This window comes from Tupaia chinensis, unplaced genomic scaffold, assembly GCF_000334495.1.
Source record: "Tupaia chinensis unplaced genomic scaffold, TupChi_1.0 Scaffold000492_1, whole genome shotgun sequence".
Taxonomy (NCBI): domain Eukaryota; kingdom Metazoa; phylum Chordata; class Mammalia; order Scandentia; family Tupaiidae; genus Tupaia; species Tupaia belangeri.
In genome coordinates, this window is record NW_006160004.1 from 2147141 (window position 1) to 2173141 (window position 26001).

Consider the following 26001-nt stretch of genomic DNA (forward strand, 5'->3'; position numbering starts at 1 on the left):
ACAACCCCCAAAAAAAAAAACCCCACAAAAAAAAAAAAAAAAAAAAAAGAACTACCATATTATCCATTAATCCCACTCCATAGTATCTATCCAAAGGACAGAAGAATTCTTAATTGGAAAAGTGCTTGTACATCGATGTTTATTGCCACACTATTAACAATTGCTAAGACATGGACCTAACCCAAATGCCCACAAACAGATGAATGGATTGAAAAACTGTGGCACATATACCCTATGGAATACTATTCAGCGGTAAAAACAAAAACAAAAAACAAAACAAAACAAACAAACAAACAAAAACCCTGGCTTTTGACAGAAAGTGGATGAATATGGAAGATTTACTGCTGAGTGAAGGAAGCCAGGCTATGAAGGAGAGTCATTGTATGTCCCCACTTAATAATACCGAGTGTCTGCACTCTGTGACTGAAACTGATTAAAGGATTTAGAAACACAGTAAATGGATGTAAATACCAGATATAGTTGTGTGAAAGAGTAGGGTCTGAGGAAGGACATTTAGAAGAAAAAGGGGAGGCAAAGGATTAATGGGACAAAGAAATGTACTATCTGTTGAAAATATTCTATAGTTTTATCAACTGGACTAGGGAGATATGTTCACCTGTTAAAATATTCACTTTGTAAGCTAAATAATGTGATTGAATATATAAAAGAAAATGAAAAACAAAACAAAAAAATATCCAATTAGAAAATGGACAAATGAGCTGAACAGACAACTTTCCAAGGAAGGCATACACATGGCCAAAATGCATATAAAAAACATTTAATGTCTCTTATGATGAGGAAAATGCAAATTAAAACCACAATGAGTTACCATTTAATCCCATCAGAATGGCTATGAAAATAAATAAAGAACAATGAGTGCTGGTATGGCTGTGGTCAATGGGGAAACCTTCCTTCACCATTTGTAGGAATGTAAATTAGTATAGTCAACTGTAGCAAACAATATGGAAGTTCCTCAAAGACCTATGAATAAAACTACCATATGCTCCAGTAATTCCACTTCTGGGTATTTACCCTAAGGATAATAAACCACTCATTTGGAAAGACACTTGTACATCCATGTTTATTACAGTATTATTCACAATTACTAAGACATGGAATCAACCTAAGTGCCTAAGAATGTATGATTGGATTGAAAAAATGTGGCACATATGCACTATAGAATATTACTCAGCCATAAAAAATGAGATCCTGTCATTTGATACAAAGTGGATGAACACAGAATACTTAATATCAAGTGAACCAAGTCAGACTATGAAAGACAAACTTTGCGTGTCCCTGCTAAATATATTCTGAATGTCTGCACTTTATGACAGAAGCTGAAAGACTGGAAAAATCTAATAGCAGAGACAGCAAGTATAGATACCAGAGATGGTATAGGAGAGGGTGTAGAGTTGGGAGTAGGAGGGAGGGACCCAGGGAAAAAAACAAGCATTTAAAGGACAAAAGAATGGAAAGTTATTGTGTATGGTAAAAATCCATGCAAGGCCCCAACAGGGCCCTCACACTATGATCCACCCTCACCTCAGCCCCAGCCATCCCAGACCTTGGGCATATGTATGCACCCAGTGAATACAGGTAGTCATTAGGGTGTACCCTGGGATCTTCCCATGTGGGTGCAGCATTACAGAGCACTGAGTCAATGGCTGACCCCGACTTCTTTAATAAGACACAATATGATTGAATAGACTTAGAAAGCAAACCAAACTGAACTGGCTCCCAGCTTTAGACAGTTTCCATCACGCCTAATGGGCCCATGGGTAAAGTATCAGAAGAACTTAGAAACTATTGCATAAATCAAGGTAAATCAATATGTGAATGCTATTAATATATTGCATAATCTGTCCAGTAGTTTGTCCCAATGATCTTCTCAGTTAACTGAGACAGGTTCTTTATACTAGAAGTTAGTGAGGATTAGGACTGGCAAGTGGGTGTGGTGGTTAAGGTACTGGACTCCAATATAGCCACAGTTCAAGTCCTGAACCTAGTGGCTTGAAATTCATGCCAGGCATATGTATGCCCAAAATCTCAAGAGGAAAATGGAGGAGAAGGGATTGCAGCATGGTCATCCCCCCTGGGGGATGATTTCCCACTTCCTTTCTGTCTCTCCCAGGCAAGTGCTCACTACCTATGGAAAAAAAAAAAAGGAAGTTGGTAAGGATTATGAATTACATGGTATTAACACAGTCTCTAAATACATGGGTTAATCAACCCTAAATATGGCTACAGTTGGAAAGATGTACACAGCTATTCTGCAAAAGGTCTTTGCCTTCCCCCCCCACCCCCCCACTCCTGGGATCAAATGTCTTTTAAGGTGAAAGTCCAGGAAGATGTTCTGAGGACAAGGACTTCCCCCACTCTCTGGGAGAGATTCACTCAGGGCCAGAACATTTCCTTTCCTCCCAGATGCAGCCCAGCAGTGTCGTGGTTTGAGGCGATCTGTGTTCAATTATGGTGAAATGTTAAATTAGCTGAAAAAGAATTTTTCTGGTCACTTGAGTCTGCCTTTTGGACTCCATTATTCATTCAATCATTGAATCATTTACCTTAACCCTTTCTAGACAGTCCTAAAATAATCAGCATTGTGTTTCGTTATTCCTCATTTCGGTGTTTTTGAGTAAATGGCCTGGGCCATGGTAAAGAACTCAACACACTTTAGGTGTCAATTGGTGCTGAATGAATGGGTGAGTGGAGAAGCATGTTCTGTGTATGGTTTATCAGATCTTAGATCCTTGGCTCTTCTCAGACTCCAACAGGGAATGTTATATTTGTACTTCTGATCTGAATTTCAATTTGTATCTAGAAAAAGCTCTTTCTTACAAAATAATTATATATTCATTTAAAAGTAGCAATGTGTCATTCCTCTTTTCCTTTTTGGTTCAGCTGTGTTTAAGTCTGTATATAAATGTAGTCATTATCTTAGATTTTTGTCACATCTTCTAAAAATGCTATTTTAAAGGAAAGAATGGTTTTTCCTGTTCTCCCACCCTCAATTCCAGTTTTGGTAGAGGGCTGGCATAAAGGAATCACATATGACGTTGAGAATTTATTTCTTAATCTTCATTTAACTTTGGCTATTCCAAGAGAAAATCATTCTGCCCATGGGTGAGCATGGGGTAAGTATCTTAACGTTTTGTTGTTGTTGTTGCTTGTTTGTTTGTTTTTGAAAAAAAGAAAAAACCGTGTACTGAGAGGGACAGGCTGATGCTCTTTTTACCACGGTGAGGCCTGGGGAGCTTTTCCATCAGGAGGTTTATGAAGTGATGAACCGTGCAGCATTATATTCCTTTTACCTTCTTCCCTCTCGTATAAATGATGACAAATTGCCTAGCTGTAAATTTGAAAGTCCCTAAATGGCATTTTTGTCAAAGCCTTTAGAACAAAACGCTTACTCGGAGAGATTTTCAAGTCTTGGGAGACAGGGTGGCGGGGAGCAGGCCTAATTATTATGCATCATGACACAATGCATTATGCATCATGCTTGCTTTTCTGCTTTTTAAACACTTGTTATGGATGATGAAACTAATTTAAATGGACAAACAGGGCGCTCTCCTGCACACTACTCTTGTGATGTCATTTTCTTCTTCCAGGGGATTTCATTGCCATCTCCCGTTGAGGCCCCCCAAACATGCACATTTTAATAAGACACTTTAATAATTAGCTTAGAGATAATTGTCAGTCAAGGGAAAATAACCTTTTATCATAGGTGCCTTGAAAGCGGCATGTTCCAGAGAAGAAACAAGCCGTCTGATTTGCACTTACGCTTGCTTCCCTTTCCCTCCTGGCATTGATAAGGAATAAAACACTACAAACCGGGGGAGGGTGTAAAAAAGGAAAAGTGTGGGTGTGGAAGGGGAAGCCGGAGCTGTCAAATTGTTAAGACAAATGGGGCTTGGAGAATCCTAATTAAACCTGAAATTGCTTAGAAACAGGAAGTATGTATTCCTAATTGTTAGCATCAGAAAAAAAATCCAATTTACCGTACATCTTTGAATAAGAATAACTCATTATTTGGCCATATGAGATGAGATTTCAATCCTTACCTATTGAATAAGTGAATGTAGTGATTTTTAAAGCTTTGAAATTTACCTTATGGTTTGTTCAGCATCAGATACAGAGAAGATTAAAAGGAAGCAGAGCTGGAAGATATATGTGGGATTTCATTTTCATTTTCTTTTCCTGGGTGTAGTCTAGTTTTATGCTGGCAAAAGTTTAGTGTGTTCAAACCCTCAGAAATATTAGTTGGGTATCAGAAAAATAAATATAGGCCTATAGTCTCAAAACTCAAAAACATGTCGTTCTGAAGAGAACCCTATAATACTGTGTTAATTATGACAAATGTGGGGGCAGGTGGTGGTGAAGCAGTAATGCAGCTGGTCTCCAGTGGGAAGGTTCCAGGTTCTAGGACTCTCTGGAAGCTCCAGTCTTACATGGGTGCTCATGCAGGCTTCTGAAGCTGGGGATGAGGACACTGTTGAGAGTGACTATCCCTGTCTCTGTCTCTCTCATGGAAAACAAAACAAAACAAAACAAAACTCAATAATAATAAAAAAGTATATTTCATTGGACTAGGATCTTGGATCCTGGGAAGTTGAAAAGAGTTTTTAATGCAGGTTATGACCAAATTCTTTCTTCTGTTGTTATACCTCATTGATTTAAATGATTGCCCACCCCCTCAACTTTTTATCTGAGGCGGCATCTTGAAGTCTCAAGTTTACCATCACATAGCTCAGATTAGTTTAGGTTAAGCCACAGCATTTTTAGGGCATTGCCCAAACTTCAAATTACACTACCGCCCTTTCCATAGACCTTTTGCTTCCCCCTCTTTAAAATACTTACATTTGGACCAGGTCCATGGCCTGATGGTTGAGGCAGGAGAACCCCACATGGCTGACCATGTGGTTTGAGTACCAGAACTGGCAACTTATACAACATGCTGAATGTGTGTCCATGTGTTCCCTAAATCTTGAGAAAAGAATGGAGGGGAAGGGGTTGTGGTGTTACTGTGCCCCATTTGATGGTGGTGGGAATGTCTGCTTTCTTCTTTTCTCTCTTTCTTTCTCTGTCTCTGGCTAGAACATGTGTTCTCTGGCAAAAAAGAAAAAAAAAACAGATAAATAAAACTTTTAATATAAGGTTCTCCACCCTTTAGTAAAATTTCTTTTTATTCTATTTTAATGTTGTTGCCATGGTAGGTTGGGGTGAGATGCTGTAGCTTCTACTTCTGGTTGTGTCTCATGGAATCTCAAGTAAGTTGCTTCACCTATGGCAATAACGATGAGAACAGGTGTAACAATGATGGCTACAGTCTAATGAGCACTGAGTAAATGTCAAGTACTGTGGTAAGATCTTTGATTATCATAGCAGTCCTCTTTATCTTGACAGATATGCAAACTGAGTCACACGAAGAGTGAGAAAATTGCTCAAGAATCTAGGTCTTCTGACTTCAGGATCAGTATTACTAGCCAAAGTTCCTAAAATCTGTCTCACATTGCCTGTCATTTACTTCATGGAGTTACTGTAAACATTAAGTCAAATGGCTATAATGCATGTAGAAATGCCTTGCAAAGATGAAAGGTGCCCTGAAGTGTCAGTCACATTGTTGATATTACCACTTTCTCAGGATTTAATTTGGGACGCAGACCTAACTGCAGCTGCGCTACAAGATATTGGTACTTCTTATGTGGAAGAGAGTTGATTAGGGTTGGAAATCTTTGTCTTTTAGTTTTTCTTGCAGAGATTGGTGCCAGTGTTATCCTGGGAGATAAAGAGACCTATGTTTGCTCATAGTCACTGAAGAGATTCTTGTGTCTGTAAGGGGGAAGCCTTTGAAGTATTATCTATTATCTGTGTCAGCCCAGGTTGTAGACTTTGGGAGTGGAGTCTGTCACTTGAAACAAGAGTTTTGTTTAGGGGAAAATAGTCTTTCTTGTGGTACTCTGTCCAGTCCTCTTTATTCTGGTAAAATGACCAAGCAATAAGATCTTCATGCTCTGCAAACATGGTATGGAGTGAGATTGCTTTAAGACTACTTTTTTTTTTTTTCAACTAGAAATAAACAAAATGGTGACAACCTGAAGGTTGTGATTGCTGATCACAAAGTTTCTCTTCTCCATTCATTCCTTAAACTGTCAGCTCAAACTGCTTTTCCCATGATAGCATTGTAGCATTTGATTATTTTCCCTCAGAGGTTGATCAAATCATGGTTAGAAGATTTAATATGTGGCTATTCTCAAGTGTTTGCTTTATGTGTATTTTGAATTTGTAAATTGCTGCCATATTGTTAAATATTATAATTGACTCACAAATTGCTGTTTTCCATGAATAAGAATATGGAATCAGTACATCTTTATATTTATTTTCTTTTACTATTAATTAACAGAGGTCAATATATGAAATTCCTGGAATTTCAGTTACCTAGCCTACCTCCTATTAACTGTATTACCCAGTTTTCTCTTGTAGGTGATCACAGTGTTTTTATTCCCCCCTATATAATTACAAAGTTGTGGTCCAGTCAATCATACCTACAGGACAACATTTCATCTTATTTTCCCATTACACGAGGGGGCTTTGAAAAGTTCACAGAAAATGAAATTAAAGTACCGGTTTAATAGCTGTTCTTTTGGGTTTAGTTTGGTGTTATTTTTTAAAAAAAGATCTATGCACAGTTTTTTCATAATATCCATTTGGAGGACCTTTCAAGGATCTCTCATATCTTTCCCCTTCCTTCCCCAGGATTACCTAAAATCTCTTGATATAAATGTACTGTTTGTCAATGTTGCTGCAGAGATAGCTCTCTCCCTCTTTAGTTCATGTATTTATGTGAGCTTTTATAACAAATGTAACAGACAGAAATTAGTGTGTGCATCTGGATGTATGTGTGTATGAATATATATATATATATATATATTCCTATTCAAAAGAGATTTCGGTACTTTGAAATTTGTTGTTTTCTATTGCACTAAGGGGTAGGGCTTTCTAATGGGGTTTTCTTAAGATTTCAATGACATCGCTGGTAAGTAAGTCTTTAAGAATTTTAACTTTGAGGTTATTGAAAATGTTTTCCAAAAAGGTGATATGATATATGGCTGGAATTGTACACACTGGAGAGTCTGCATGGTCTGTGGTTCTCCGTGTGTAGAAACACAGTTGGCATGTGTATGGCCCCTTGTTTAAGGGAACAAATAAAGCTATTTTTTAGCATGCTCCAGTTGCATTTTGTTCACATGTGCTTGTATTAGTGCCTTTGCTCTTGGGTATTATGTGGTTGCTTGGCTGCAGCAGTGAATTTCAGCTGTTTGTGGCCGCTGGAAAATTGGAAGCAACCAAGAGATTTAGTGACTCTGTTCTGCCCCATACCCATATCTTCATGTGCTGAATTTATTTAGATTAATGACCATATATTTCATCTCATAAATTCTTTTGCTGAACTGTGGTGTTTAAATCCAAAGATGTGGGTTCAAATCCAATCAACTCATCCCCAGACTTTTGTGAAATGAAATGATGTTTCATTTGAGCAATCTTCATCTCTGTTACATTCTTCAGTATATATGAGGCTCCATTTTAATGAAAATGAGCTCTTTATTGTTTATTCACTATCATCCTTTTATCTAGCCTCTCACTTCAAAGCTGCTTTTTACAAGTTAATTAATTAAATTTTTATTTTTTGTTGTATGTGTAGGGTACATGCACTCACTGGAGAGAGGCAGAGAGAGAGAGAGAAAGAAAGAGAGAGAGAGAGAGAGAGAGAGAGAGAGAGAGAAGGGAAGAGGCAAATTGAGAAATCATTCCCCAGGATGGGTAGTCATGGTGCCATTCCTCTTTTCTGTTCCCCTCTTGGGATTTTGGGCACATATGCATACACACCCTGTGTTTATTTTAAGCACAGGGTCTAGGACTCAAACCATGTGGGATCATGTGAGATCTAGCTGCTTCAAACACCATGCCACCTCGCTGGTTCTCAAAGCTATTTTTTATAAAAAAAAAATGTCCAAGTTTATTTACTCCATGTCTTTGCCTTGTATTCACTCACTGCCCAGTCCATAAATGTCAATATCCATTCCTAAAATAATTTACCCTAAGGTCACTGATGACTTCCATATTATTATATTCCATAGTTTTCAATCCTCAAAGCAGTTTTCAACACTGGTGACCCTTCTTTCCTAACTGAAACAATCTTTTCTTTGGCCTTCAACATTCCACATGCTTCCTCCTTTCTAATCTCTATCCAGATCTTCTTTGCCAGGTTAATCATATAATGTAAGATTTAGAATTCCTCAGGACCAGCAGTTGGCATAATGGCTATGTTGTTGGACTCCCATGTAGTCAACCATGGTTCAAGTCCCAGACTCGGTGGCTTAAACTCATGCTAGGCACGTGTGCATGCATGCCCAAGAGCCCAGGAGGAAAATGGAGGAGAAGGAATTGTGGCATGGCCTTCCCCCCTGGGTGGTGACTTCTCGCTTTCTGTCTTTCTGATGAATGCACACGCCCTATAGCAAAACAAACAAAAAACTCTTAAAAAAAAATAAAAAGAATTCCTCAGCTCATCCTCAGGCTCTCTTCTCTCTCTCTCTGTGTGTGTGTATATATAGCATTTACTATGCTGAAAAAGAGTGTGTATATATATATATATATATAGAGAGAGAGAGAGAGAGAGAGAGAGAGAATATATATATATATATATACACACTCTTTTTCAGGATAGTAAATGCCTGCCTATAACTTACTCTTTCTAAGCTCCACTGTGTGCTTCAGACCTATTTATTTGTGTCTATATATCCATATGGAACTCTCAGAGTTACTTTTAGAGCTAATTGTCCTAAGTTTCATCTTTTCCCTTTGTGCCTCACAAATAGCAACACCTAGAGGTGGCTAGGTAAAGGTTATTCACATGGATCTAAAAAGGGAGCACAGGAAGCAGAAGGAAGCTCAGGTATTTTGAGAGCCCAGGATTGGCTGTTGGTCGAGAGATGAAATGCAGGGACAATTGTCTGAGTGCTAGTACGGTGCATGTGTGGCTGACCCCTGTTCTGAGCTGAAGATATGAACTCTGGGTTATCTAAAAGACTTCTTTTAGATACTCTGTTCAATTTGACCAAGATCTTACAGTAGAGTAAAAATAAATGTTCTTGTTAAGAGTGGACATTTGAGTTGGAGTAGTTTGTGAGTTCAGAATTTCTGGCTGTTACCTAATTTTCTTTAGTTCCCGGGTACTTATTTCTGCCCCTCCTTGGTTATTTCCTCCAATGTAAAAAAATGTCATTCTATTTCTCCAGCAATATTTTCCCCATAAACCTTGAAGCCTTTTCCTGATCCATGCCTCTCCTTATAAGCCAACTCTTCTACTCTCTGATGCCAGGAGGCTGGGGTTGAATAAAGGAATATTGTCTTTTCACTGGAACACTGGAAAGCACATAGTGATTATGAATAACTATCTAAAGGGCTAAGAAGAGAGAAGGACAGAGCATAAAACAAAGATGGGCTTCCAGTGGTCCCAGGTGCCTATTCCTATGGAAGCCCGTAAGTCATCCTCAATAAATTTACTTGACCTGGCTTAGCTCAATGGGAGGTTTTGTGGTAGACGCGAATTCTCAAGGAACCAAGATGAAAAGGTAAGCCCAGGATTGGAATGTGACTCGAAACTGATAGCTGTTCTCTTGACCTCCACGGTCTGTGCTATATTGTGCCCCTTTCTTTCTCTATGTTGACGTCATTCTCCCTCTGCAGACTGTCTTCATGTTCTTCTCTAGTACAGACCACCTCAGTCTATAGTTGCAAGGGCCTTCTTCTCAGTTCCTGGAGGAAAGAATCTAATCCTACATGGGCCCATCTATGGCTGAAATTTAAACTGCTTTGTAATACGCTTTCCCTTCATGATTCATGCTGATAATTTTGTGAGGATAATTAAGTCGATTAAAACTCAACAATCATTGTTAAGTATTTAGTAAGTAGCAGGCACCTGAGTGAGGTCAGGATTTATTCTTGGATGGCAAAAGTTTAAAAAATAAACATTTTAAGTGAAGGCTCTTTGAAATGCAGAGCCATAGATACTCATTTTGGTGTTTTGGGGTAATGCATCATACCCTCAAAAAGTAAGTCTGTTTTTACAATATCATAAGGGATTCTATTTCTTCTCCTTCACTCTGCATGCTGTAGCAAAGAAGAGCTCATTAGAAAGGACTTTGGAAACCCTGACCAAGGACACACACAGCCTTCCCATGTTATTTGATGAGAAAGCAGCGCCAGGAACTCTATTAATTTAACTTAAACAATTGCTCCTCAGTCGAAGCTAAAAGCTCCTAGCAGAGTATCTCCTACATGATGCCAACAATAGTGGTACCTCATCTCATTTCTAAACTACAGTAATACCAAGTAGATGATTTCATTTATTATCTCATTTGTATGACTGAGATAACTTCTTCCAGCGATGTTAGAGTTGGGGCAGCTAATTTCTAATGGGGCCAGGATGCAAACTCGGACTTTTCTGACTCCAGAAGCTAGAAACTGTACCCAATTTTTCTGCATTCCTGGTTCATCAAACTCCACGCTAAGGTGAGCTTCCTGTAAATCGATTTCTTTTCATGAAAGCGCCATGCAATGAACCTCTGGAGGCAAAACAACTTATGTTCCTCTGAAAGGGATTTTTGTTCCCCAAAGATTCTCCTTCTTGTGTGTGGTCCTGGGGCACAGCACTCCAGCTATTCAGGAATTCTGGTAGGACTAGTGACAGACATCAGGATGGAGGCGATGCTGGTCCATGCTCTTCTCTGTGGAGACGCACAGTAACATTTAGAACAAACTGAAAAGCAGTGTTAGCTCTCTCTTTTGTCCACAAGTTCAGCCACATGGGCCATAATCTGACATTTTTTTTCCTGAAAACTTTAGAGAGGAGCCTGAAGCCTCTGGCATTATGGATCAGCAGCTGGGCAGCCTTCTAGAGTAGTACTGTCATCTGGCTGGAATAGGAGGCAGTACCACATGTAGTGCTGATATTCTTTTTTTTTTCTCAAAGATGGACTTGGTGTGTCTTCAGCTGCATGTCATATTTCTTTCTCATACTCATCTTTCTCATTGTACTTTTCTAGATGCTGGTGCTCTCGAGTCACTGGTAGGGGGCCATCTGGGGTATGGGTTTTATTAAACTTTTCTAAAACATTATTTTAGTGTCCTGAACAATACATTTTTTTTGCTCCTTCACTAAACTTTAATTCAACAAATAATTATTGAGTGACCACTACAGGCAAGGGACTCTGAGGTGAATATAACAAAGATGCAAATGCTAGTTGACCCGTTTGCTGTCCTGTAGCAGGAGCACAGATTCATATCAAGTAAGTCCATCCAAGACAGGATGGAGTCTGTTCCAAGTGATCACAGGGCTCAGTTCATTAGCCATATATCTACTTCTCAATTTTATTTTTATATTTTTTAGCATCTTTATTGAAGTATCCCTTGCACAGCATTTGAGTCACTGGTTTTAAGTGTAAAATTCACTAATTCTGAGTTAGTTCAGAGTTGTATGACTTGCCAGAATTTACTTTTATAACTGCCCAAACTATCCTTCATGCCTATTTGTAGTCACCTTCCATTCCTACTCTTGTCTCCACTGTGGTAATGAATGTGCTTCCCTGGTGACACCCTGATAATATATTATGGATTCCACTAGACCAGCGCTTGATGGGTACAAACTAATGCTTAGAGTAGAGCAAGAGTCTCATCCAGTGAGGTACTATAAATATAATGCAGGAACAGTCAGAAGGACACTGGGAATATGTCAGTGGGGAGGGTGTAATATGGTCTCCAGGGTGGAATTAAAGGCCAGACACAGGTTGAGGAGTCTGGGCCATGAGGGTTATGTTATACAGAAGACCAAGAGCGGCAGCAGCCTCTAGATGGCTGTGCTCCAGGGATGATTGTTACTTGTATTGTATAGCAGGTGAATATGTAATCTCCAAAGTAATTTTTAACATTATGTTAACAGTTTTATGTTAACGGTTTTAACATTATGTTAACAGGCCTATTGATCTGTCTGAGGTATGATGATTGATTGAAAAACAATGAGAACTCCCTTCCCCCAATTGTTGTAGTACTTTTAGTGAGCGCAGTTAATGTCTCAGGTCAGTTCCTAGAGATGACCTTTAAGATGATTTGCATGCGGGCAGTTTTTCAGGGAATGTCCTCAGAAACAATATTTGTGAGGAAATGAAGCAGTGAATATCAGAGCAGAGAAGCTAAACTGAAAGATGCGACCAAAGCTGTAGCTGATGGCATGAGAAGATCTGGAATTGGGTTGTCATTCAGAGTTGTTCCAGACTGAGTTGAATTCCAGCATCCCCCTTTAATAGTCACTGGATGTCTTTGGAAAGGAGGCTTCTTTAGTTGAGGCCAATTTCTTAGGGGAACTCAGCTGTGAACTCTCAGCAAATGACATGCCTAAGAAACAAGGATATGAATACCTGAGTCCTGAAGTAGGCATCTGAGCAGCAGACTACAGCATTCACTACAGATAGCACAAGCTGAACAAAGTCACACAGTGAACATGTAACCAGAGGGCACTTGTGGCTTGTAAGATATATGTCTCACAATAACATGTTGCAATACAGAAAAATGACCACAATATGGATAATGGAAGAAGGTATATAGGAATTCAGGGTTTTGTCCTTCCTTAGCACTGCTCACTCTCCTTCCCCATCCCATTTTTTTTTTCTCTTCTCTTTCTTCTCTTGTCTTTTGCCAGAATTTGACCACTATGTGGTTCTAGCTTAACTGTCATTCTCTGTCTCACTTGCAAGGGGATTCCCCTTTACTTGTTACCATTGGATCTTTATGTTGTCAGCTGCTGTAAATAAATAAAGTCTTTTCCCTACTTAGTGTTTTAGAAAATAGTGACAAGTTTTGTACTCATTTGTTAAGAGTGAACAGGTACAAGGGATGGATAGAATCTTCCTGCAAGACAGGACAGAAGAATCATTCAGAGGTACATGAGGGAAGGAGGACCATGAATCTGCCATTTGGTTGTTAGTGACCAGAAGGTCAAGGAAAGGGACTGGTTCATTAGTGGTTATCCAAAGGCTCAAAGGATTGACTTGAAGGAGACAGGTATGAGAAATGTCTTTTAAGGACAGGTTAAGGACATAGATATTTTCCTTATAGAGAAGGAATTTGAATACCATATGGTTAGGTGGACAGCCAGCAACAGAGTTCAATAATAATAAATTACTAATCAAATATTTATAAAGCATTTAATCTCATCTTACATCTGCTGAAAGACTAATTTCTTATGATGATGAAACTAACAGGAATTCAGCCCTTGAATATATAAAAATATACATATAATAGCATTCACTTTTTTTAACCTTATGACTGTCAAAATAAAGGATGCATTTTGAATACCTCTAGGATTTGGAAATAAATTGTTACTTTTTACCCAAGGTCACCACGAGCTATTCGTGTGGCAAGTCTACATTTATAATACAGGAGTTAGGACAAACTTAAGAATATCATCAGATATCTGCCAGGTAAACTCAGAGAAATGAGTCTGCGGGTCAATATGTATTTATTGAACACCTACAGTGTGCCAAGCACTGTGGGAATTGGGGTACCACAGGCCTGTCTCCGTGTCTTCTAATATCCCTGATATTAAAGAGATATGTCAGTAATGGCAGAATTTCTGAGTGTGTCAACAGCGAAGCAGAATGTACTTTGGGAGCACACAAAGGGGGATTTAAGGTACCTGTGAGCCAGGCAGGGAAATAGGACTAGTTGTGAGAAGGCCTTCAGGGATGTAAAAGCACAGCATGCTGCTGAGGGATTTGAGAAATGGCCAGTGGGACTGGGGTACAGAGGACAGAGTAGTCCAGGCTAAATTGCAACAGAAAATAGCTCTCTCATAGAAAATGTAGGAGTGTTTAGGAAAGGGACTGTTTGCAAAGGTATGGCATGAGTATCATGAAAATGTGAAGTATAATGTAGTGCCAAGATCTGTGATGACAGACTTGTGACTGTCCATAGGCCTGGAGGGGTCCAGGGATGATGGAAAAAGGAAGGATCGTTGGTTGAGGAATATAACAAGCTAAGGAGAACCATCAGGGAGGAGCCAAGAGGATGAATAACTGATCTTATTATCTTACTGCACTCCAATATCGTGTGGAAGCTTCCATTGCCCTGAATCTTCCAAGAGCCACAAGGCTTGAGACTATTGGTGTAGGCAGTACTGGTCAGTCTCAGAAAACAGGGAAAGAAGGGTAAAATCAGAAGATATCCTTTCAGAGAGAAAACGAAGGAGAGGAGTGGCCATACTATAAATAAGTACTTGGCACACACTGAGGAATGTTTTACTCAAAGATCAAGGTTCTTGGAAAGCCACTAAATCATTCAAGCAGAGGAATAATGTGATCATTATGTTAGGAAGATAATAAAATACTAGAGCGGAGGGCATATTTTAAAGGAGGAAGAGGAGATTTTTGAAGGCCATGTAGGCAGTCATTACAGCTTCCTATGTATTGGGGAACGTGAGCTAATTGGAGAGAGATACAGGAGGCTTTAATTCAGATAGCCCAGTGGTCATGTCTTTTGCTGATGATGGAAACATTGGAGTTAGGGCAGTTTTGGGGGGTTGGAAAGAGAAAACTTAAGTTCAGGTATGGTCATGATCAGTTTTAAGTACCCATAAGTACAGTTAAGTGGGGTGCTGATAGCAACTGGAAGTGTAGGTCTAGAGTTTAGGAGACTGGTTTGAGTGGAGAAAGGTACTGACTGATGGATGAGAATTTAAGCAATGGCTATGCTGGAGATCTTAAAGAGTCAGTGTAACATGAAAAGAGAAGGCGGCCTAGGAAAGGATCCAAAAAAGTGTCCACATTTCAGGATTGGAAAAAAAAATCAGTAAAGAAGAGCAAGAAGGAGCTAGCATAAATAGTAGAAAACCAAGTAGGGTGGGGTGGGAAGCAGATGAAAGTGTGTTGTGAAGTGACAGAAAAAGAGGAAATGGTGTGTATGTGTGTAGGGGGCTTCTCATTCCCTCAGGAGATGAGGAAGAAGATTGGTAAGTTGGGGGGTGGTCAGGGTAGAAAGAGGGTCTTACTTAAATGGAGAGGCTTGAGCATATTTAAATGGTGATCAGAGTCAGTGGGGAATTGACTATCGAGAAGATGGAGATCCAGTAGAAACAGAACAATCAATGGAGAAATGTTGAAATGAGGAAGAAGCAAAGCCTTGCCATGCTATGGAATGTTCATACAGGTTTCTATCTCCCCCTGGAAAAATAACCATTTTTAAAAAGGCTTAAGGACTTTTGACCCCCCTGATTCTGAACCAGACTTGGCACCATCAAGGCCATGTCCTCATCCAGAGCACAGGGAGCCTGCCTCCCCACCACTGTGGCTATGGCTAGCAGACTGGCCTCTGCCGTATAGGTCGTTGTCTCTATTCTAACCCAAAAGGGAAAAATGAATCAGGTCCTGGAAGGTCCACAGACTTGGGTGGGAAAGGTGGTGGGGTATTTAAAGGGAATTAACTGTTTTCCCCTTTATTCTTGTAAATGGAAGGGGCCATTTGTTGTGAGTGAAAAGTGTGAGACTTGAGGAGTTGGAGAAGGTGGTGGTCACTTTTAGAAAGCAGGAGAGAAAAACTCTTCTTAGCAATATGGATGGTCCCATTTAGAATAGAAACATGAATGTGTTGTGACACAGATTCTCTCAGTTTTGTGATTTTTCTAAATAGTCTATATATGGTTATGAAGAAAGCTTTTCTCATTCTTCTCTTTCCCCCTTTTTTCCTTCCTAATTTTTTCTCTTTCCCCTTTTCCTTATTTCTTTCCTAATTTATCCAAGTTGAAGTCCACTATCTATATATTCTCTATAAATGTCTAAAATGTCTATAGATTCTAGAGTCTACAAACTCTAATAATAAGCAACTCACCAAAGAAGCCAGAGATTGAATGGTCTTAGAAGCACAAGTAGGGACCAGCGGTTGGTGTAATGGCTATGTTGCTGGACTCTCATCTAATTGACTGTGGTTAGAGTCCTAGACTTGGTGGCTTAAACTCATGCCAGGTGCATGTGCGTGCATGCCCAAGATCCCAAGAGGAGAGTGGAGGAGAAGGAATTGCAGTGTGGCCATTCCACCTGGGGGGGGGGGGGGGATTGGGGTGACTTCTCACTTTCTGTCTCTTTGTCTTTCTGTGTCTTTCTGGCAAGTGCACACTCCCTATAGCAAAAATCTCCCCAAGAGAAAGAAAGAAAAGAAAAGAAAAGAAAAGAAAAGAAAGAAAGAAAGAGGGAGACAGAGAGACAGAGAGAAAGAAAGAAGCACAAGTGTGTCACCTTTATATGTGACGAGCTTGTGAGGAAAGAGGGCAATCTTTGGAGTTCTGAGATTGGTTACTAGTGGGGGCATTGCAGTGGTAGAAATAAATCTCATGAGTGGTTTAACTTGGCATCATAGCCCTTGCACATACAAGAAGTTTTTTTTTTTTTTCCATTAATGGAATTTGAGTCACCGCTACCAATTGCTTTAGTTGTCCTTCTATGAATATCTTCTCTTGTTTGAGGAGAATAACCACAGTGCAATGTGTGCTCATGGGGTAGAGTGGTGTTCTCATCATTTCACTGCCTTCCTGGCAAAGAGGCGATGAGAATGTCAAAGGCATCATTTTGCTTTTGTAAAGCAAAAGCTGGTGATCACATCTGTATCTACCATATGGCAGATGTTCCATAATCGTTTTTAAAAACATATGAGTTTTCAGATGTGCAACATTTATCAGATCTTTGAGAAGGAACAAGAATTTACAAATGAATACTCTTTTTCCTGTTAGAAACCAATTTATCTGACTTACCTTTAATTGAATAGTTCTGAAGAGACTCACAGCTCGCCATTGTTGTAACATATCAGGAAAAGCATACCAAAAAGCTGCTGTGAGAGAGGAAATCTAGGGTCAGTTAGGTGGAATAGTGGTGATTAAGGCAGCTGGATCCCACATGGCTGACTATGCCAAGTCCTGGACTGGTAGCTTGAAAAACATGTTGAGCACATGTGTATGTATGCCAAAAATCCCAAGAGGGGGGTGGCAAAAGGATTGTGAAGGGATTGGAGTGTTGTTATCCACCCTAGGGGGTGTTTTCCCACTTTTTCTCTTCCTCTCTAGTTCTCTCTGGCAAACATATACATCGTATAGCAAACTTTAAAAAAAATAAGTAAAGGAAGAGGAATTCTATAGGTTGTGCTTTGCCAATCTGTTTGTCAGGTGTAGGATGCTGAATAATGCTGCCACATCCCCAGGATGTCCTCTTCTGTCCCCAGAACCTGTAAATTTTATCTCACATGACAAAAGAGACTTTTGTAGATTTATTTAAATTAAGACTCTTGAGATGGGGATACTATCTTGGATTATCTAGGATCCCTAGGTCTGGTATAGTTCTAGGGATCTTTATCAGAGGAAAGGAGAGTGGAAGGACAGTAAGAGATGTGATAATGGATCAAGACATTGGAGAGATGTGAGGAGGAGCTTGTGAGCTTAGAAATACAGGCTGTCTCTAGAAGGTGGAAAAGTCAACGAAATGGATTTTCCCCTAAAGTCTATGGAGGGAGGGAGTGCAGCCCTGCGACATCTTGACTTTAGCCTATGAAAATGAATTTGGTCTTCTGGCCTCCAGCACTGTAAGAAAATAAAGCTGTGTTATTTCAAGACACCAAATTTGTAGTAATTTTTTATAGTGACAGCAATAAACTAATACTGTAGGATAATTTGTCTTGAAATCTTCTTTTTGTGTTTCATTGGTCATTTATCCTGAAGAATTTATATTATTGATTTTCCTGAACTGAATAGAGGAAGTGATGCAAACAATAAATTTGAGTCTGTGTGTTAGCATCCATCTCTACCTATAGGTAGTACAGACTCAAGGTAGCAAAGAGGCATCAGACAGTCAAAACCCCTGTAGTCTGGCTATTTTAGCCTGGCTCACTCTAGAACACAGCAGATATTCTGGCAAATAAGCCAATGATATTGTACAAACAGGCTCTGAATTAAGAAAATGGAATTTTTCTCTGGGTTCAAGCTTTCTCCTTCCATATGTGCCTTCACATTGTCTGTTGCTTATATATCTGCAGATAGCTAAAAATGTCAGTGTGGAATAATGGCATTTGTCCAAAATATGCCAACTTAACTCTTAAAGTAGAACATTTGACTGACTTAGTCCATAGTTTTATAAGATTGGAAATGGAGTTTTCCTCCTTAATTATGCTAATTCCTTTAATCCAAGTTGCTCCATTTATAATTTTTTTAGAATCTTATTTTTTTTTCTAACTTAACACAATATATACTGAATCTGTACTTGAAACACACACAAATCATGAGATTCCTAGTAGTTCTACAGTGTAGAGTGACATTGTTAGCATTTTGGTATGCATTTTTTCAGTTATTTTTAATTAAGTGCCTTTCCCCTTGCCCCATGTCATGAACATTTTGCTAAATAGTTACATGTTCTTCTATAAACATACTTTTAATGGCAGCATTCTACTTTATTATATGCATCTTCTACTATTTAAGTTAGCTGATTCTCTATTTTTAGTTTATTCTTGATATTTTCTTATTGCTTGTTCATGTGTTTTGCCCATTTCTTTTGTAGTGTATTATAGAAAAATAGATTTGTAAGCTTTTTTTTTTTCCCTATGTTGGGGCTATTAATTATTTTAACTGATATATATATATATCAGTTATATATGTGTATATACATATATATATACAATTTATGAGAACCGTTATTTGCTTTTTACTGTTTTATATTGTGAGTTTTTTTATATATATGTATTAATAGATTTCATGTAATCTAAACTATTTGACTTTTGCTTTTTTTTTTTTTTTTTTGGTCACCTTTGGTGATTTTTATTCCCTATTAGCTACAGACATTTATAGGGTGATTTTCTTTCACCATGATGGCATACCATATTTTAACCATAATCTACTTTTAGATCAAATGTGTATTTCTTTATGAAGGAACAGTGATGTTTCTAATCTTTAGTCAACCACTTCATTAATTCCACATTAGGAATGAATTTTTTTCCTATTAGTGTATTTTCTACCCTAAATTTCCTGTTGGCTAATTTTATAGTTTGACCATGTAATCTTACCTTCAAGCAGCTTTAGGCTGAATTTTAATATATTTATATATAAGGATAGTGGTATATGAGCCTATCAATGTACACACTTATATTATTGTTAGTTAAATACTTGAGAAAAGTAATTTGAAAATATTTAAGAATCTTTTCCCCCAAGTGATGATGAGAAAATTCCTAGTGCTTGGCTTCCATTTCTTATATTTTAATAATGTCCTCACTAACAAGATAAACTGATAAATTAGAAAAAAAATCAGATCCTTTGAATTGCATTAAACTTTGAGGAAGAAAATTATTTATTTCTAACAAGGTAGGAAAAGGAAAACAAGTTGAATAAGCCCTGGGAATTTCTCCATTCACCTTTTTCTCTGCTTATGTTCCAATTGCATGAAAGCAATCCCAAGCAAATGTTTATAGTGACTGTACTCTGCAATACTGATAATGAATCCTACATAACAAGCACACTCTTTTCCTGGCTGTTTGCATATAAAGTATACATTTTGCAGTAATTTTGATGACTTCATTTTGAAGTGGTTCTTAGCAGACATTTTGGAAATGTCTCATGTCATGAATTTATTCATAAACCAGCCTGTCAAAAACCTCAGCATTCACTGAGGAGAACATGTCTCAGATGCATGAGTAGTTGTTCGACCTATGTGATCCTCCATATTGAAAGATCATTATTCATTTCCATTACTTCTTGATGTACTGGCTTACTGCCACTGTGCTGTAGGACTGTGGGAGAAGAAACCACGACATCAAGTTCCCAGCTATGCAGCACTTCATAAGTGCTATATTTCTCCCCTAATTATGATGACCACTTGTGTTTGGGAAGCTGTGATGTTTAATGTTATGTTTAATAATCAATGTCACTCATCAAAAAGATGATAAACCAATGATGGGATCTTAGGACAGAGGAGTAAAGATAAGTGCAATGTGTCTTTTTTTTCTTTCTTGTAATGTGGTAAGAGCCCCTAGTGAGGACTTATAGACCATAATGTTTATTTGTTCAATAAATAAGCCATTGGATCATGAACAACAGGCTAACATAGCCAGCAGTGAGGTGTGAACTACTGTATTAAAGGACATTAGTGGTAGCTAGAGCAAGTACTAGAGTGTTTAATAGAAGTTATAGCATGTTCTATACTGATTATAAGAGATGAGGAAAATAAGTGGGTGCTCTTCCTTTTCTAATCTGGAAATTGGAGTTGGAGATGGATGCTCTTTGCATTCCAAATTCATGGATCTTTGATCTTTCCTAATCATGAAGCACACACATTCATGCTGTTAGGTTAAATCAGTGCTTTTCATACTACAGTGTGAACATGCATCCTTGGAGATTTTGTTAAAAAGCTTATTCTGGGGTGCTGATTGAGATTCTGTATTTACAAACAGCTACCACTTGATGTTCATACTGTTGCTAGTCTGTGGACCACACTTTGAGCAACATGCTGACTCCAGCTTGCAGGATGGAGAGAGCAGAGCACAACCTAGATAGACTTAGGACTCCTTCTAATAACAAGGCCTGTGCCTCATGAGGCATAAGAGTGTGATAGATGAAAGTACAGTTTCTGGATGCTTGGCTCTACTGTTGCTAAATTTTGTGTAGTGCCAACAAATTCTATAATCTCTGTGGCTGATAACACTGAAGATTTATTTTGTGCTCACATTACGTGTTGAACTGAGTGATGTCTATAACACTGCTCACTCTGGGGCCCACACTGAAGACTTTTCTAGGATATGCCTTTTTTTTTTTTTTAATTTTTGGAGAGGTTTTTGCTATAGGGTACATATGCTTGCCAGAAAGAGAGAGAGACAGAGGGACAGAAAGCAAGAAATCACCCTCTTCCCCCCCTCCCCCCAGTGAGGATGGCCATGCCGCAATACCTTCTCCTCCATTCTCCTCTTGGAATCTTGGGAATGCACACACATGCACCCAGCAGGAGTTTAAGCCACTGGGTCCAGGACTTGAACCACAGTCGACCACATGGGAGTCCAGCAACATAGCCATTACACCAACTGCTAGTCCTGGGATATACCATTTTCTACACATCTGTTGGGAATATGCAATAGCTCTGATTACTTCTGCTTATATTTGCATATATCATGTCTGCTCACATGCCATTGTCTAGAGCAAGTCACATGGCAAAGCTCAATGTCAATGAGCAAGGGACATAAACTTTCCCACACATAACAGGTGGGAATCTATTGCCCTCTAGGAAAGAGAGTGAGAAGTTGGAACAAAAACACTGTTTTTACATAGCAGACAGGAGATATGTTCTCTTGTTGTTTTCACAGGATCATTTTGAGACTTGAATGAGCTGAAGTGGATTGCATGTAGTACTTGACAAATAGAAGAAGCTTGATTAATGTCCGTAATCATAACCACAATTGGTTTATTTATTTGTTTTTTTGTTCTTATACCTCACCCTGATCCTACAGAGTTGTTTCACTTTTGATGTTGAGGAAAAATCCCTCTTCTTGTCTTTCACAATATGTAAAACATACTGAGGCAATCAGATCACCTGGGGCCATTGGACCAATCAAACACTCATCACAGTTCTAGATGGATGAATAACCACACAATCAGTTATTTCAAATAATTTTAGGCAGTAGGCTTTGTCTTTCTGCCCATCATATTTTCTGAGATTTTAACTTGAGTTCAGATCACTCCATATATATTTTTTTTCTTTTGCCTATTCTCTGTACTTCATTTTATGGCCTATTCTTTGATCCTTTATTCGACAGATATTTATCAATTTCCTAGTATACCATGGGAGTTGTGTGAAGAGTAAAATTACTTATCAAGTGTGGTTATTACTGAATAATGGCTTGTATCTGTCACATTTAAGGCTCATTCATTACTATTTAATTTCCAAGTGTTGTTGGATGAGGGTGAAAAAGTGGGATCCAGCCTGAATAAATGGAAATCTGGGAAGCTGGAGCATATGTAATAAATCAAGCAGAATTATTATAGGTTTATGAGCCAGGCAGGTATATGAGCTGGGCTTTAGGGAAAAAAAAAATGAATAGTATAGGTTGTAGGAGTAGCCAGGACCAGGCATCTGGTAAAGCCAGAGAGTCTAGGGGCATAAGGAGCCAGAGCATGGGGAGAAGCTATGTGTTTGTGGGAGAGGATAATAACTAATGACCATGCATGTCTGAAGATGACCACGGTGTCATGACCAGAAAGAACAACAGTGGGCAGGTGAACAGTTCAGGTATGGTGATGGTGGAAGTAATGTATTCAACTAGGGGCAGGAGTTTGTGTTGCAAACGGTATGACAGCTAGAGATGTTGGAAATGGCAGTACAGGTAGTCTAGAAACAAGCTATCTACACCAACTCGTTGAGGATCCATTATATAATACATGCTAAAGATATATAAATTTTAATATAAAAGAAGGATTATAGATCAACAGATACTCATCAGTAAATTGTAAAAGATGAGATTCTGTTAATGTAAGTTAACACTGCCAAGTGAACTATTCTTTATTTTTTTGTTTTGACTAAAAATAGGCATGCTCTATTCTTGTCATTCTTGTTTTTAGAGCAGTCTGTTGCAAAACAAAGTTAATGCGTTACATTTAACTGTGATTTAAACTGATGTTGCCTGAGTCCCCAGAGACCAATGAAACACAAGTGAGGTGGAAAAAGCAGCCACTTCTATTGTTGCCTAATGATAGAAAAGATTTGAAAATCAAACGCATTGGGTTAGCCTCACTGTGCAGCAAGGAAAAAACCCGAATTAATTATAAATAAGATGAATAAATAATTTAAATATATCACTTATTGCCTCTTTATTGCTCAACACTTGAAAAATTATTTCAATTAGAAACTTAAACTCAATTTGATGGATGATGAAGAGTGTGCAGCTGAAGATAAATGTAAATCCCTTTGTGATATAAAAATTTGATTTTGCAGTATGAGCTCTATTAAAAAGAAATTAATAATCTCCAGAAAAAAAGAGGCAGTGCTAAGAAAGTTGGCCTTTTCCCACAGAATGTTGCTTATTTTAGGAAGAAAAATCAATGAACTTAATTACAGAAATAATTTTTTAGAGATTAAAACCAAAAAATACTAACCACCAATCACATAAACAAAATGAATAAGTATTTGTTTTTCAGGACTTGATATTAAAATCATAGAGTGGGTGTGATACTTACCTTTCACATGATTTTTCATTTTCTTCAATGTCCAAAGAAATGCTTTGTTCTCTCTTGGTGTTTGTTGGTCTCATAAAAAGTAAAACAATTTCCTGTTGTATCTGCAAAGCAAGGGATTTTTCTGGCTGAAGTCACATGATGCCTTGTCCAAAACAGGAGTATCCTAGAATACTGTTTTGATTCAGGTACTCCCATGTCCTGGAGCTGCAAAACCTTGTCCTCCATTTTTGGCAGACGTGCCTAATTGATAAGAATACAATCTTTCTTATGTCCAGTCAACACTCTCATCGCAGGACTGTAGCAGCCACTATCAATTGCCCAGAACAAGCATGATGTGAGGCCTACTTGCCACCTGTTCTCCCACCTGAAGGTCTAAGGGCTTGTTAATATCTCTGGCATATGAACAATTTATCTTATTTATAGCTATATGCAAACATCTAACCTTCATTTTATAAAATAATTATTTATTTTATTTTATTTATTAATATTATTATTAAAAATTTGCTATAGGGCACATGCACTCACCAGAGAGAGTGAGGGTGAGACAGAGAGACAGGGAAAGTAAGAAAGCAAACCTCCAGGCCTGGGACTCAAACCATTATCAGCCACGTGGGAGCGCAGCCGGTCAACTACCATGCTACCTGCTGACTCCTCTAACCGTATGTTTTACCTTAGGCTACAGAAATGAGTTCTTTCTCATGGAAAAAGCAGATCTGAAGTAAGCATTTAAGGAAATTAAGTGACACACATATTTCACCTTTCAGACCTAAATATACATCTGAGGGGACTAAATGTGTGTTCAAACTCATCTTCCCTTCCCCCGGCCACCCTATAACAAGTGGAATATTACTCACCCAACAAAAAGCAAACACAAAGAAACAAACACCAGCTGAACCACAAATGCAATTAGGTTTTTAATTGAGAGTCGTCAGAAATTTTCCAACAGGCAAAGAACACTTGAGCCAACAGATATGTTATTTGGCCAACAGTGTCTTTATTTCAGTGTCTTAATTTGATAAGATGTGGGGTCCTGACTTTCTAGGTTCCACAGGGTCCTTTATTGGCCCATCCTTCCATCCTGGCAACGTCTCAAGACAACTGACTTAGTGACTTCTATGTGTAGAATGTGTCATTCCTTATTCTCATTCATGTATTTGTTCTTCTCTTCTGCTGTGAACTGAATTGTATTCCTCCAAAATCGTATGTGGTAGCTCTGACTCCCAAGGTGACAGTATTTGGGGGATGGGATCTTTAAAGAGACATTTAAGTAAAATAAGGTCATTCATGTGGCTCTAATCAAATACATGACTGATATATAAGAAGGGGAGATTAGGACACAGACATATACAGAGGGATGATAATTTGAGAACATAGGAAGAAGATGCCACCAGCCAGAGAGAGAGGCCTTAGGAGGAACCTGCTGACACCTTGACCATGGACTTCCAGGCTCCAGAACTGCAAGAAGTAAATTTCTGTTGTTTAAGTCACCTGGTGTGTGGTCTTAAGTTATGGCCTCCCAAGCCACAGATACAATCCTACTCCTGAAACCATGGGTGGGAAACATCCCATTGGTCGATCTATGTTCGGTGAGCAGCAGGAAATGGCTGCAGTTCTGTTCTTTATGGCTTGGGTTCCCGAGGTGAGAATTAAGACAATGTGAGAAGAGTCTCATTTATTTATAGCTCCAATGACTAGGTAGCCTCTTAGGAATAGGACAATAAATTATTTGGTTATCTCTTGACTCCAAGAACTAAAATGACATATTTTGAGATTTCATTATTCTATTTATTATATAATCACAAGTGATACTATGACTACTTAAGGGGATATTGTCAGCATAGGACACATTATCTACTTCTCTCCTCAATTTATCAGAGCTTCTTGGAAGATGGATATAAATGCATCCCATCCTCCATCCACCTCTGGAAGCACTCATAAGGGCTTTTGTTTCCTCAGATAGTCAGTGCTGAGCATATTTCCATAAAGATGTTTTCACTATTTCTTGAGAGACCAAGTTTTCTTTTTGGGTGAAATAACAAATATGAGTGTAATGTTTACAATGATATGTTTATTATATGTTCCTAAGACCATTTTTTGTTTTATTTGCATTTTATCAGTATACATCTTTGCAGCATACAAAAGGAATCTTCCCAGCATGAATACCCTACATATTAGTCCAATTAAAGATATATCATACACATCATCTCAAAACACAATTTTACACTTTTGTGTCTGTTATTTTACAATTTTTTTGTTTTGTTCTATCCTATGGCATTCCAGACATCTTTGATGCCTTATTGCACTAGAGACAACATTATTACATGTATACACACACATGCACAAACAATTACTCTGTCCAAGACAAACAACTGCAATTGCTTCTTCAAGTGATTCTATGTAATGGGATGGGGAGTAAATGAGCATCGGAAAGTCTCTGGAAATCACTTATATCACTTTATCTTATAAAGAAATCTTTAAATTTCACACATTGGAAGGATGATGAATTCTGAAAGTAATTCCCTTGTAGAGAGCAAATTGTCACAACTAGTATGGGTCACATTAAGTATAGATAAAGTGGACTTTGATCAGGGCCTATGAGAAAAGCCAACTACAAGAATATTTATAAAGGTATACATTCATGTCTTAGGGTTTTTTGTTTTCTGTTTTTATTTTTTTCTTTTTTCTTTTCTTTTCTTTTTTTTTTTTTT